This window comes from Ovis aries, chromosome 24 (assembly GCF_016772045.2).
Source record: "Ovis aries strain OAR_USU_Benz2616 breed Rambouillet chromosome 24, ARS-UI_Ramb_v3.0, whole genome shotgun sequence".
Lineage (NCBI taxonomy): Eukaryota > Metazoa > Chordata > Mammalia > Artiodactyla > Bovidae > Ovis > Ovis aries.
In genome coordinates, this window is record NC_056077.1 from 25,249,606 (window position 1) to 25,260,079 (window position 10,474).

At 47.9% G+C, this 10,474-nt stretch overlaps 1 long non-coding RNA gene across 1 annotated transcript; it reads right to left on the bottom strand.

Annotated features, from left to right (window-relative positions):
* Positions 1-218: 218 nt before the first annotated feature.
* On the bottom strand, positions 219-10,193 carry LOC132658555 (uncharacterized). The gene is made up of 2 exons (XR_009598365.1): positions 8,946-10,193; positions 219-6,867 (listed from the first exon to the last, which is right to left on the bottom strand). It is a non-coding gene; the product is annotated as an uncharacterized LOC132658555 (long non-coding RNA).
* Between the last annotated feature and the right edge of the window lie 281 nt (positions 10,194-10,474).

Sequence of the window (10,474 nt, forward strand, 5' to 3'; positions counted from 1 at the left end):
GTGGGATACCAATAAAGCTTTGAGACAAGAAGCTTGCGCCACCTATGTAGGCCACTGGCACCCACTTGAATATCGGAGGGTGCCCCACCTTGGGCTCCCTCTCGCGTGGAACTTAATAGCCAGGGCAAAATTAGCAGGCTTGGTGAGCACCCACGCTCCAGATGGGAATTCAGCCAGATAAACGGAGAACAAGAAAGAACGACACGGGGGAATCAGTCTTCCCAGAAACTGATCCGTTTTCTTTATTTTCAGGTTTGCTTATATACCTTTTGTTACACATAGAGACAAATGGAAATTTTAAAGTCACACGGGGGTCAGCAGTCCTGACCTTTATCAAAATCAGGTGCTTCATATAAATGTATACAAAAAAGGTCTTAGGGGCTTTACATCATCTTCTGGCCATGAGGCCTGCTGATATTTTATGATCCTTTCTTTCTGATAACAGTCAGTCAACCAAAAAACTTATTTTCCAGGGGTGATTTTCTTAAACCAGGCACCACCCTCCGAAGGTACCAAATAAAATTGCATTCCTATAGGGTGAAGGTGAAGTGGGTTACAATTAAAAAAGGAATTTACTTAGCCTAAGGTTAACATAATTAATCTTAAGGGTTAATACTTATTTCTTCTATATGCTAGTTATATTCATTATAAGGGTGGGGAATATGGAGACTTAGCAGCAAATATTGGCCCAACAAATGAAAAACCCTTCACCAATATAATTCCTAATCAACCCACTATACTAATAATTTCTAACTTCCTAAAAGAATCTGCCTTTAGTAAGTCTAAAACATCTCGTGCCTCTCATGGTTGGGAGGCTGTAAACAATCACATGTGGCTAGACTAACCAGTACAGGCAGGATAGGTAACCTTCAGAGGAGTTCGTAAGTCGAAACACTCTTGTCACACCCAGGAATTTTTATTAACTGGAGCTGTAGGTTAACTCCTTCTCCGAGAGAGGTGATGGGAGAGAGCCCCCCATAAAGTCAGAGGTGTAGGTGAGAGCATAAAACAGTAAAGTGGGCAGACTCTGGTTTTGGGGGTAGATGCTCGGGAACAGGGGGTTTCCTGAGGCTCGATCCCGCCTTTGGGTATGCCAAAGCCTCCTTCCTCATGACCTTTGCCATGGACAGAGTTCCTCATGCTGGCTCCCAGCAAGGGTTCACTGGCTCACATTGGAGGGCTGCAATTGCTGATGACTGTGACATCCTTATTTACTGACAAGGCAGGAAATAATCCATTTCTCAAATCCCACCCCCTGACCTTCCAAGAAGGGAAAGGTGCTGGAAATTGAATCAGTCTCCAATTGTCACTGATGTAATCAATCGTGCTTATGTAGTGAAGCCTCCATAAATACCTGAAGACCTGGAATCAGAGAGCTCCCTGGTTGGTAAACACGTGGAGATTTGGGGAGAGAGGTGTGTTTAGGGAGAGCCTGGAAGCCTCACTTGCTTTCCTATGCCTTGCCTTGAGCATCTTTTCCACCAGGCTGTTGTTGAATTACACCCTTTTACAATAAGCCAGCAATCTATTAAATAGAATGTTTCTCCGAGTTCAGAGAGAGCTCCAGCAAATCTTTGAAACCTAAGGAGGGGATCTTGGGAAACTCTGACTTGTGCCCAGTCATTCAGAAGCACAGGTGACAACTTGGATTTTGACTGGTATCTGTGGTTGGGGTGGTGTTGTAGGACTGAGTCTACCTCCAGGTAGATAGTGTGAGGACCAAACTGAACTGCAGGACACCCCACTGGTATTCAAGAATTGCTCAGTGTAGAGCCGGCATCAGAACCATAAATCCTCAGTCCTGGCTGGACCACAGAATTACCCAGGGAGCCAGGCTGCCCCAGAGGTTCTGGTCCTGAGGGGCCTATGCTCCACCCCATCCCTGGGCTCAGCTGCTGGATCCTGTGTGGGGCATGGTCCAGCTTTGTGATGATCAGTCCATCCATTTTTATTTGGTATTAAAGGTGCTGTTTCTACCGACTGCCTCTGCCACCAGGCTACTTCGGGGCATTAACCTTTATGGCCAGCCCTCCTCTGCCGCTGTATCTTGGGTAGCATTTTACTCTTCTCAGGAGACCTGGAGACAAAGCAGCTGTGGCTACAGTAACTGGACAGTTAACCCTCCAGGGCCGTTGAAGGACTGCCCTTCCCAGCTGGGACTGGTGGCCTTTGGTTCTGTCCCCTACACAAATATAGTAAAAGAGCAGCTGAGAGGATGGAGACAAGATACCAAGGGAGGCAGAAAAACCGAGAGTTGTGCCCTTGCCTCAATTATACAACGTTGACTCGTATGAATTGGCTCAAGGGCATTTTAATATTTTTTTAATCGTATATTCGTGTTTGGCTGTGCTGGGTCTTCGTTGCTGCGCTCAGCCTTTCTCTAGCTGTGGCGAGTTGGGGCTCCTCTCTAGCTGGGGTGTGCCGGCTTCTCACGGCAGCAGCTTCTCTTGTTGTGGAGCATGGGCTCTAGAGCATGCAGGCTTCAGCAGTTGTCACCTGTAGACTCTATAGAACACTGGCTCAGTAGTTGTTTCACAGCATGTGGGATCTTCCCGGACCGAAGATCAAACCCACGTACCCTGTACTGGCAGGCAGATTCTTAACCAGGGAAGTCACAACAGCATTTTAAATCAGATAAATCATCATTTATTAAGACACTACTATCAATAAAAAGCATTATTGGGAGTGCCCTACTGGATGCCAAAGGTAATACAGACATCACGTTGGGTTCTCTCTGAAATCCTACAAGGAGGTATTACTGCAAAGAAACTAGACTACAGCCCAGAGGATTAAGTGTCTTTACCCAAGTGCATCAGTCAGTGGAGACTAGGTCTTGCTGTGGTAACGAACAGTCCCCCACATCCCAGTGTCATGAAACACTAGCGAGCAGAAAGCTGGCTCCTGCTCAAGCTACGTGTCCAGCAAGGAATGGCAGTGACTCCACTCCATGTCACCTTTTACGGACACTCTGCTTCATCCCCAAGACAGAGGATGAAGGGCCTAGTCCTCAGTAATGTCCTGGTACATGTGCAGTAACAGTTCTCTGGGAGAAAAAAAATACATAGATACACATACTTGTTATTTTGCTGATATCAAGACTGTATAGTATACAGTTTATATAAAATGATAAAATACGTAATATTCTTTATTGCAAATTCCATATAGCCCAATAATTCTCACAGAATGCTGTTATTGGTTTTTACTGAACTCATACATCCACAACCTACCAACAGTAGCAATTCAACAATGATTTGACATATTTTTTACTATTCACAATGGAACAGCTACCCATAACACTTAGTCTGCTATTTTTTCTTATCACTTTCTCAAGTCTAGACAGTCAGCCAAACAAAAGACAACACCCTGACTGGTAGCATTTGCCAGTTTCGGTGGGATGGATTTCAAGCTGCTGAGGTCACTGAATGCAGAGCTGGAGTTGCGTGACAGGACAGCGTGTAGTGTTTCCGCCGTCCGAAGATGTAAATCAGCTCAACAGCTTCGGGAAAATAAAATGTAGCAAAGCAATTACTTCCTCAAGCGATGTGTTTTGAGTACTTATTACCTTTGTTTCTAATAAAAAGTATCTAACTATACACTTATGTAATTTAATTTTCAGTGAGGACTATATTTAATAACCGGCTCACCAAATTCCTGAGCATTTAATAATCGGTTCTCGTGGGCTGATAGAAGCCAGCTCCAGTGCATCGCTGTTATTCTCCAGCTGCTGGGAGCCCTGCCTTCCACCTGCAGCTGTCATTCCTCTCCAGGAACGGCTCTCAGCTGAGGAGCTCCATCTCCTCCAAGACTGCATCCCCTTCCTAAGGGTAATTTACATCCAGTGAGCGACTGACATGAGGTATGAAAGCTCAGACCATTGCCCCAATGTGGGACATGTCTGAAAGAATACCCCAGCTTCAGAGCTCTTTGCAGAGTCCAAATTCTCCATTTGCCCAACCTTACTTTATTTCTCTCACCCATGAGCATGGGCCCTGACAGCATCACTTCGAAACTTCATGCGGGTTATATACTTTTCAGAATCTGCTTCCCAGACAGCCCAGCCTTCTCTCTGAGGTCTGGGTTGTCAGATCAACACATCTGTAACATTTGTGTGGGTCATCACGGAAGAAGGAAAGAGATGTTTCTGAAGGGTGTCACTTCTGCTCACAACCCACTCACTGATCAGAGTTAGTCACATGATCCTATAACCATCCTGTTTAGTTCCCCCCAAATGGGTGCTCCAGACTATTTGGCAAACAGCATTGGTGATTACCGCTGCACAGACACACAGCTGGGAAATAGCAGCTTTGGGATGGGACTCCATGTTTCTCTGACCACAGAGCCTATGGTCCTTCCTCCAGAACCTTCAGCTCCTTCTTCCTCACTAGGTCCTGAGAATATGAAGATGAGTAATATCCATTCCCCACCCTGAACACCACTCTTAAGCACCCACAACATGAATGCTGATACACAGCTGTGTCAGGTCAGAAATTCACACACTGACTGGATCTTAGTACCCCCAAGAGACCCCAAGAGACCACCAGTTGAGGTGGGCAAATACACTCCATCCTCCCACCTCACATGATACATTGGTGACATCACTAGTCAATCGTGACACTTCCTCCCAATAAACGTGGTTGTGGTGAGATGGCCACTGATGGTTCCAGACAGACATTACTAATCAATCAGAAAATGAAAGCGAAGTCACTCAGTCCTGTCCAACTCTTTGCGACCCCGTGGACTGTAGCCCACCAGGCTCCTCCATCCATGGGATTCTCCGGGCAAGAACACTGGAGTGGGTTGCCATTTCCTTCTCCAGGGGATCTTCCCGACCCAGGGATCGAACCCAGGTCTCCTGTACTGCAAGCAGACGCTTTAACCTCTGAGCCACCAGGGAAGCCCCAATCAATCAGAGGAAGCACATGATTTAAAACCACTTGCCATTCTGACATCCTCCGGAGAAGAAACGATTATAAACCACATCCATGGTAAGTCAGCATGGCCACCCTGTCATTGCAGTGAAGACATATATCCTGGAAAGTCAGAGGACAGTCTACCTGACATTTCCAGTCTCAGCCTACAGCTTTCTCCACTAATCCCCTTTGCTTGGTTGGTAATAACTAACAGCAAAAAAAAAAAAATGATGTTTGTCTTTTATTGGGCACATTCCCTGTGTGAGCCCCAATGGTAAGTCCTTGAAATGCACGAATCATTTCTCATCCTTACACCATCCCCAGGTTAGCCATAGGTAGCTTGATGTCTACCCATTTCGAAGATGGAGAAACTGAGACTTAGAGAGTGAAGGTCCTATCTCTCCTGCAGCGAGTGTTTATTACACGGCAGATTCCACCTCTTTGGATCCTCAGAGCAGCCCTATGAAAGGGAGAGTATCACTCCCTATTTGGCAGACAGAGCACTGGGGCTCTGTGAGGTTGTGTCTGTGACCTAAGGTCTGGAATCCAGAGAGTCTGACTCTATCATCCAGCTCACGGTGGTGCCTGTGTGCATGTTAAGTCGCTTCAGTCATGTCCGACTCTATGCGACTCTATGGGCTGTATCCTGCCAGGCTCCTCTGTTTGTGGGATTCTCCAGGCAAGAATACTGGAGTGGGCAGCCATGCCCTCCTGCAGGGGATCTTCCCGACCCAGGGATCGAACCTGCGTGTCTTACATCTCCTGCATTGGCAGGCGGGTTCTTTACCACTAGCGCCACCTGGGAATCCCCTCCCATTGGTAGTGAATGATGATAAACAGAGAAGTTAGGATCTGAACCCCCGGTTAGTCTGACGCCCTCAACCACTAAGCTTTACTGACTGCTCACTGCCCATCTGAGGGTGATGTTAAGGAGAGGCTTTGGGGCTGGATCTGGGGTGCCGAGACCTTGCAGTCTGCAGAGCAGGACAGGGCAAGAAAGAGGGATGGCCCACCCAAGGCAAGAGGTGACTGGCCAATAGGAAACTGATCCGGGCAACAGAGTGTTCTGATTGGCCAGATCTCATGCCCACCACCAGGCTATACATCCCCACCGCTCAGTGCAACGCCGGACCAAGATTAGGCACCCACGAAATACTCCTTGAGTGATTGTTTCAGTTTACTTTCAGTGCATAGAAACTACCGCTAGCTGCAGTGGCTTGAAATAACAATCACTTCATGTACACACTGGCTAACCAACAAGTTCCTACTATATAGCATAGGGAACTTTTCTCAGTATCATGTGGCAGCCTGGATGGGAGGGGAGTCTGGAGAAAAATGGATACACGGTTACGTATGGCTGAATCACTGTGCTGTGAGCCTGAAACTATCACAATACTGTTAATCGGCTATACACCAATATAAAATGAAAAGTTTAAAAACAGTCACTGCATTTAGCTCGTGGATTCAGCAGAGTTGCTGGGCAGGCTCACTGGAGGTGGATGGTCTGAAGAGGGTTCACGCACGAGTTAGCGGGCTGGTTCACATCAGCCGGGCTGCTCAACTGAGTTTCGCCTCATCTCTGCTCATCCAGCAGGTCCGCCCAGGCTTCTCCACGTGGAGCGAACTAATAGCCGGCACTGTGTTTGCCAGCATCCCATTGGCCAAAAGCCATCCCCTAACCAAGCTCAAATCTGCGATCTGGAGTAGAGTTCACTTCCTAGTGGATGAAATGCATCGCCAAGGGGCTGGATAATGGAAGAATTTTTGTTGCCACCTCACACAGCGATTAAATAAACAAAGTAGATGAGTAAATAGAAAGGCAGAACGGAACTCACAAAAAGGTTATGTCCAGGTTGAGCCCCTGAATTCTGTCTGACGTCAGAAACTCTTATATTCCTCAGTCCATGGCAAGTAGCAGGGGGCAGAGCACCCACAGCTGTCCGATGGGATGAAGTGGCTGTGGAGAAACCAGCAGGAGTGAGAAGCTGAGCAGGTCCAGGTGCTCGGCTGGGTCTGAGCTCCAGGAAACTCTCCTGTCCAGAGCCCAGGCCTCCTGCTAGCCCTGGGGAGGAGAAACGGGCTTGTGAGGTCACCAGGTCCCTGGGGACCATCCTCCCACCTTCCCCTGCCCCTCCCCGAAGTCTGCACCCCAGCCTCTTGTCCCAGCCACCCCTCTGCCCACCTGAGCATTCTTCCAAATCCCGCCGGTGCCCCGTGTGACGCACAGTGCAAGGGAGTGTAATTGCTGAAGTGATTACTTACAGCCATAACATTAAGTTTTAAAATGCTCCCTTCAAATTGAACAATGTTTTTTCAAAGTCAACAGCTGGTTCACAGCTTGAATGCAACCGTTAGTATAAATTAAATAAAAAGGGTAATAAAATCACAGCCTAAATTTAATTTCTGAAGAGTGCAGAGACTCAAAAAAAAAAAAAAAGAGCATTTAAATAATGCCTTTAAAATACAGCCAGAAAAGCAGAAGTTAACTCACTCCCTGATTATGTCGGCTAATGGACACACTGTCACGATTAACCACAAAATTGCCCTGGTGTGGACAAAGTCCTGAACTCACTCTCAGGGTTCTGCTGTACAGCCCGCAGGGTCTGTGTGGGAAGGGGTTCTCAGAGAGGGGACTGTATATGCAGAGATCCCCACAAACTGGCTACCACAAACACACGCCCACACACAGGTGAGCACATCATCTATAAGGGACCGGCTGTCCCTTGAAACAAACTAACAGCAAAGATAATGCACAAGGCAGGTCTCCATCCCAAAGCATCTTCCCATTACCTGCAGCTGCCTGAGCCACCATTACCTGGCAGTATGGCTGAAGCCTCTTTGAATTTGCTTGTATGCAAGGTGCAAAATCCGGCTATAAAACCCTTTGGCTCTAAGAGGCTGCAGAATATACCAGCCCAAAATATACCTCTTTGGCCTGAGGATTCTTTTGAGCTAAAGGCAATTGAAAAAAAAAGGGGGGGATACAATAAAAGCTCTCCATCATCCCCCATTTGTCTAAAGGCAAGACATGTATTTGTAGAGGTGTCCCTCTTCTCTGCAAGAATGGACAGAGGTTCATCAGAGACAAGCCTAGACTCTCATCAGCATGGAAATGGCACCAGAGGAGGCCACACAACAAACCTACTGACTAGCTCTCATCTGCCATTTTTGTTGTTCAGTCAGTCGTGTCCGACTCTGTGTGACCCCAGGCACCCCTGCCCTTCACCATCTCCCGGAGCTTGCTCAGACTCATGTCCATCAAGTCAGTGATGCCACCCAACCATCTTGTCCTCTGTTGTCCCCTTCTCCTCCTGCCCTCTATCTTTTCCAGCATCAGGGTTTTTTTCCAGTGAGTCAACTCTCTGCATAAGGTGGCCAAAGTATTGGAGCTTCAGCTTCAGCATCAGTCCTTCTAAGGAGTATTCAGGGTTGATTTCCATCTTCCATTAGTTTCCCCAAATAGTTACCTTCCCACTATTTGCCATCCTGGATACTCAAAGTCCGTTTCCTTTTCATGTCACTTCTCTAGCACTATCCTGTGCCTTCATTAAGACGCTATGTAAGGGCTTCTCTATGGTTTAGTGGTTAAGAAACTGCCTGCAAATGCAGGGGACATGGGCTTGATCTCTGGTCCATGCACAGCAAGGGAATTCCCTGGTAGCTCAGTTGGTGAAAAAAAAAAAAAAATCTGCCTGCAGTGCAGGAGACCCGGAGTTCAACCCCTGGGGTTAGGAAGATCCCCTGGAGAAGGAAATGGCAATGCACTCCAGTATTCTTGCCTGGAAAACCCCATGGACAGAGGAGCCTGGCGGGCTACAGTCCATGGGTTTGCAAGAGTCAGACACGACTTAGCGACTAAACGACCACCATGCACACAGCAACAAAGACACAGCACAGCCAAAAATAAAGAAATAAATAAAAATAGAGAAATAAAAAATTTTTTTTAATTTAAAAGATGCTATGGAAGCCCAAGCTCTAACCACCCCTTTGAGTTACATAACACTGTGTACTCTCCTGTATGTATGCTGAACTTACATGTTAACTAACTTCTGTTTGCGTTCCTCTTGTGAATCTGGCTTCTGTGGGTCTAATTCACAGGGCCCCAGCCACTGAATCGAAGATGGGTCCAGGTTCGATCCCTGGTCAGGGAACTAGATCCCACATGTCACAATTAAGACCCAGCACAGCCAAATAAATTAATAAATATTTAAAATGAAAGAAAGAAAAGAAATCCCTGCTTGAAGGAACATAGATCCTAGCAGGCCAGACAAACAATGAAAATAAGCAGGAAGCAATATGCACAGACTGAGAGAAGGCAATTCGAGTTTGGGGAAAATAAGGAAGAGGAGGGAGGGAGTGGGCGTTGTAGTTTTAAATAAGGTGTTTGGGGAAGGTCCTACTGAGAGGGGCCAATTGGAGTAAAGCCTGAAGGAGGGCAGGGAGCTAGCCACGTGGATATCAGCTGATGAACATCCAGGCAGAGGGAGGAGAATTGCAAAGGTCCTGAGGCAGGAAGGAGGTTAGTGTGTCTGGAGCGGAGTGAGCAAGACAGTGGTAGCAAGTGACATCAGAGAGCTGCCAGGGGAATAATAAGATCCAATGCAAAGGGCTAATCCATTCATTTGATCAGTATTTAACACACACATCAAATAGGTTTGTTATGAGAAGTAAATAAGATCAAGCAAGGGCAGTTCCGGGGGCTGACTAAGCTCTCGGTACATAGGAGACACTATGACTGCAGAGAGGACACCTGCATTCTGGGCCAGGGGAGGCAGACACACTGCTCAGGGCAGCCTGGGTCCTGGCTCTGCCCCCTGGTCAGGCCACGGACTCACTGCCAGGGAACCTGGCTCCAAAGCCAGAGCCTGAAAGTGTAAACTGTCCTTTAATGGGCTGCCCAAGAGGTTGGGCTCCTCCAGTGCCTCAGACAGTAAAGAATCTGCCTGCAATGCGGGAGACCTGGGTTCGATCCCTGGGTTGGGAAGATCCCCCTGGAGAAGGGAACAGCTGCCCACGCCAGTATTCTGACCTGGAGAATTCCATGAACTGTATAGTCCATGGGGTCACAAAGAGTCGGACACGATTGAGCAGCTTTCACGTATACTTTTCAGGTGGCTGGGGGATTTCTCCCTGGCCTCTAGTCCAGGCATGGAAGGTCTGCATCACAGCAAGAACTCTGCTGTCCCCTCTGCCCTTAGAGGAGAGGGACACAGGAGCTGGTCCCACGGAGGGAAACAGGGGAGAGGGTGAGAAATCAAGAGAAGGTGCTCCTGCTCTGGAAACTGCCCTGCGCAGCCTTGGCTAAAGTGAGCGTGTGTGTGTGTGTGTGTGTGTGCATGCGCGCGTGTGTGTGTGCGCGTGTGTGTGCATGCGTGTGTGTGTGCGCGCGCGCGTGTTTGTGTGTGTTTGCGTGTGTGTGTCTGTGTGTGTGCGCGCGCGCGTGTGTGTGTGTGTCTGTGTGTGCGTGTGTGTGCGTGTGTGTGCGTGCGGGTGTTTGCGTGCGTGTGTGTGTGCGCGTGCGCGTGTGTGCATGTGTGTGTGTGTGAGTGTGTAGGCAATCCACC